This window comes from Salvelinus namaycush, chromosome 6 (genome assembly GCF_016432855.1).
Source record: "Salvelinus namaycush isolate Seneca chromosome 6, SaNama_1.0, whole genome shotgun sequence".
Lineage (NCBI taxonomy): Eukaryota > Metazoa > Chordata > Actinopteri > Salmoniformes > Salmonidae > Salvelinus > Salvelinus namaycush.
The window spans coordinates 34,029,906-34,035,099 of NC_052312.1; positions in this window are offsets into that span (position 1 = coordinate 34,029,906).

A 5,194-nucleotide genomic window follows, 5' to 3' on the forward strand; every position below is an offset into this window, starting at 1 on the left:
CACCTGCACAGGATCGGTACATCCGAACATCACACCTGCGGGACAGGTACAGGATGGCAACAACAACTGCACAAGGAACGCACAATCCCTCCATCAGTGCTCAGACTGTCCGCAGTAGGCTGAGAGAGGCTGGAATTAGTAGGCCTGTTGTAAGGCAGGTCCTCACCAGACATCACTGGCAACAACGTCACCTATGGCCACAAACCCACCATCGCTGGACCAGACAGGACTGGCAAATAGTGCTCTTCACTGACGAGTCGTGGTTTTGTCTCACCAGGGGTGATCGTCGGATTCGTGTTTATCGTCGAAGGAATGAGTGTTACACCGAGGCCTGTACTCTGGAGCGGGATCGATTTGGAGGTGGAGGGTCCGTCATGGTCTGGGACGGTGTGTCACAACATCATCGGACTGAGCTTGTTGTCATTGCAGGCAATCTCAACGCTGTGCGTTACAGGGAAGACATCCTCCTCCCTCATGTGGTACCCTTCCTGCAGGTTCATCCTTACATGACCCTCCAGCATGACAATGCCACCAGCCATACTGCTCGTTCTATGCGTGATTTCCTGCAAGACAGGAATGTCCGCGTTCTGCCATGGCCAGCAAAGAGCCCGGATCTCAATCCCATTGAGCACGTCTGGGACCTGTTGGATCGGAGGATGAGGGCTAGGGCCATTCCCCCCAGAAAGGTCCGGGAACTTGCAGCTGCCTTGGTGGAAGAGTGGGGTAACATCTCACAGCAAGAACTGGAAAATCTGGTGCAGTCCATGAGGAGGAGATGCACTGCAATACTTAATGCAGCTGGTGGCCACACCAGATACTGACTGTTACTTTTGATTTTGACCCCCCCCTTTGTTCAGGGACACATTGTTCAATTTCTGTTAGTCACATGTCTGTGGAACTTGTTCAGTTTATGTCTCAGTTGTTGAATCTTATGTTCATACAAATATTTACACATGTTAAGTTTGCTGAAAATAAACGCAGTTGACAGTGAGAGGACGTTTCTTTTTTTGCTGAGGTTATATGTTCTATGACTGAAGTAAAAGTCACCCAGTAAAATACTACTTCAGTAAAAGTATTTGATTTTAAATATATTTTTAGTATCAAAAGTATGGACTCCCGAGTGGTGCAGCGGTCTAACACCATACACAAACCGGCTGCGCGCATGCGCCATCGAGCGCAAATTGATTTTGTCCCCCCACACCAAACTTGATCACTACACGCAGGTTGAAATATCAAAACAAACTCTGAACCAATTATATTAATTTGGAGTCAGGTCGAAAAGCATTAAACATTTATGGCAATTTAGCTAGCTAGCTTGCTGTTGCTAGCTAATTTGTCCTGGGATATAAACGTTGAGTTGTTATTTTACCTGAAATGCACAAGGTCCTCTACTCCGACAATTAATCCACACATAAAACAGTCAACCGAATCGTTTCTAGTCATCTCTCCTCCTTCCAGGCTTTTTCTTCTTTGGACTTTATATGGCGATTGTCATAGTTACCACTACGACCGACTGAACTCAACTCAATCACCCATGTGGGTATAACCAATGAGGAGATGGCACGTGGATATCTGCTTCTATAAACCAATGAGGAGATGGGATAGGCAGGATTTGCACCGCGTTCAGTCACAAATAGAACTGACTTCTATTTTAGCGCTTGGCAATGCAGACGCTCATTGGCGCGCAAGAGCAGTGTGGGTGCAATCATTGAATAACATGTATGTGTAAATGTATTTTGCAATGGTGTGGTCAGCATGTTAGGCATTGCATCTCAGTGCAAGTTACTTTACCATATGGGTACCAAGTTCGAATCCAGGCTGTATCACATCCGGTCGTGATTGGGAGACCCATAGGGCGGCGCACAATTGGCCCAGCGTCGTCCGGAGTAGGCCGTCATTGTAAATAAGAATTTGTTCTTAACTGATTTGCCTAGTTAAATAAAGGTTAAAAATAATAATAATTAAGATTCAAAGCACATGCATATCTGAGCTATCTTTGTTGCAGGTGCTTGGTAACAGTTGAATAATATGAGAAAAAAACAAGAAACCCGTACACTGCTCTTTATTAAGCTTTACATATCGGCCTCAAGGCCTTCGTCAGAGTTTTTGTGAATGTTTATAATTTGCACCCTTATGTAGACTTTGCTCCACCCACATCCATTCAATGAATCGAATGGGGTTGGAGTCAAGGTAAAATAAGCAAGTGTTACCAAATATAACAATGTGCATTTCATAAGTATTCTAATAAAGAGTGTACAAAAAAAACGTATTAAACACGTCTGTAAAACCACAATGAGGACATCGACCTATCAAGTAAGTTTTCATAAATCATTGGGTATAGTGCAAGAACAAACGTCAGAGTAATCTGGAGTGGTGGCATTAATTCATGTTCACATATACAACATAACATGCATGGGCATTTCATCATTAAGACCTTTTGGGAATAATGTCTGGAGGGTGAAAATCCCAAAACATTCTCTTTTGCTCAGAGTATTATTTATATCACCTCCCCTGTCTGATATCTTAACTTTCTCTATGCCACAAAATCTAAAAAGGTAGAAATGTCATGTTTTTGGTCATTAAAATGTACTGCGACTGGATAATCCCTGTCGTTTCTCCTGATTTCATTTATGTTCACTAATTCTCTTTGAAAGAAACGAGACGTTTTACCTACAGCCCACATGGAATTTAATCATGTCGATCACTGGTTCTCAATCCTGATCCTGGGGACCCAAAGGGGTGCACATTTATGTTTTTGCCCTAGCACTACACAGCTGATTCAAATCATCAATTCATTAAAAGCCTTTGATGATTTGAATCAGGTGTGTAGTGCTAGGGCAAAAACATAAATGTGCACCCCTTTGGGTCCCCAGGATCAGGATTGAGAACCACTGATAGATAACATGGGTGGTGGAGCATGTAATAATGTCATTTATTTGGAACCGTTTTCCTGTGTGGGTGGCAGAAATATTCACAACTCATCATATTGTTGCACTGTGCGGAAACTCTGCATTTATAGCTACTGTTCGGAAGAGGGCGTAAAGGAGCCTGGCAAAAAGAAAATGTGGCTGGTAGTTGGCATGGACCAATTTGTCACGTAAATTGCAACCTCTCCTATATAAAATAAGTGGTGGGTTCTTCAATTAAGCTGGCAAGGCTGGGTCCGATAATATAACATGCCAGTGTTTCTTGACAGCATCTACCACTTTGCGTGAGTTCAGAGTATATGTGGTGGTGAACATTACAGTGTTCTTTAACTCTAGTGGGTCTTTGTTGTAGCAGTTCATCTCGTGTTTTCCCTAATGTCAAATGTAGAACTCTATCCACACACTCTTAGAAACCTATTGCTTTTTCTAGGTAGTCCTCTGTGGGGTGGCATATATGGTACAGTCTGAAACACTGGCTTCATGGAAGTCCTCTTTTTAATGGCTCAGGGTGGAAGCTGTCTCCCTGTAATAGAATATTTCTGTCTGTTTCTTTTCTGTACAGAGTTGTAAACAGGGTTCCATTTTGATTGCTCAATCCACATATTGATGTAATGAACACGTTTAGTGTGACATTCAATAGCGAATTTGAGATTGGGGTCAATGTCATTGAGTAATGCCATAAAGTCTGATGGCTCTTCTCCCGTTCCTTAATAGGTCAATACGTCAAATATGTTAATACGTCAAAACATATTCAGCCAGCTCTAGAATAAACTTTGTTATTGGGTATTTGTTAGTATCTCGGTCTCTCAAATAGTGAGCAAGGTCTGCCAGCCAGAAAATATGAAAAACTATCGGCCTATATCGAATCTTCCATTCCTCTCTAAAATTTTAGAAAAAGCTGTTAGAAAAAGCCATCATAGCACTGAGACTGCACTTGTGAAGGTGGTAAAGGACCTTTTAATGGCGTCAGACCGAGGCTCTGCATCTGTCCTCGTGTTCCTAGACCTTAGTGCTGCTTTTGATACCATCGATCACCACATTCTTTTGGAGAGATTGGAAACCCAAATTGGTCTACACGGACAAGTTCTGGCCTGGTTTAGATCTTATCTGTCGGAAAGATATCAATTTGTCTCTGTGAATGGTTTGTCCTCTGACAAATCAACTGTAAATTTCGGTGTTCCTCAAGGTTCCGTTTTAGGACCACTATTGTTTTCACTATATATTTTACCTCTTGGGGATGTCATTAGAAAACATAATGTTAACTTTCACTGCTATGCGGATGACACACAGCGGTACATTTCAATGAAACATGGTGAAGCCCCAAAATTGCCCTCGCTAGAAGCCTGTGTTTCAGACATAAGAAAGTGGATGGCTGCAAACTTTCTACTTTTAAACTCGGACAAAACAGAGATGCTTGTTCTAGGTCCCAAGAAACAAAGAGATCTTCTTTGAATCTGACAGTTAATCTTGATGGTTGTACAGTTGTCTCAAATAAACTGTGAAGGACCTCGGCGTTACTCTGGACCCTGATCTCTCTTTTGACGAACATATCAAGACTGTTTCAAGGACAGCTTTTTTCCATCTAAGTAACATTGCAAAAATCAGAAACTTTCAGTCCAAACATTATGCAGAAAAATGTATCCAGGCTTTTGTTACTTCTAGGTTAGACTACTGCAATTCTCTACTTTCTGGCTACCCGGATAAAGCACGAAATAAACTTCAGTTAGTGCTAAATACGGCTGCTAGAATCCTGACTAGAACCACATTTTTTAAATCATATTACTCCAGTGCTAGCCTCCCTACACTGGCTTCCTGTTAAGGCAATTGCTGATTTCAAGGTTTTACTGCTAACCTACAAAGCATTACATGGGCTTGCTCCTACCTATCTTTCCGCTTTGGTCCTGCCGTACATACCTACACGTACGCTACGGTCACAAGACGCAGGCCTCCTAATTGTCCCTAGAATTTCTAAGCAAACAGCTGGAGGCAGGGCTTTCTCCTATAGATCTCAATTTTTGTGGAATGGTCTGTCTACCCATGTGAGAGACGCAGACTCGGTCTCAACTTTTAAGTCTTTACTGAAGATTCATCTCTTCAGTGGGTCATATGATTGAGTGTAGTCTGGCCCAGGAGTGTGAAGGTGAACAGAAAGGCTCTGGAGCAACGAACCGCCCTTGCTCTGTCTGCCTGGCCGGTTCCCCTCTCTCCACTGGGATTCTCTGCCTCTTATCCTATTACAGGGGCTGAGTCACTGGCTTACTGGTGTT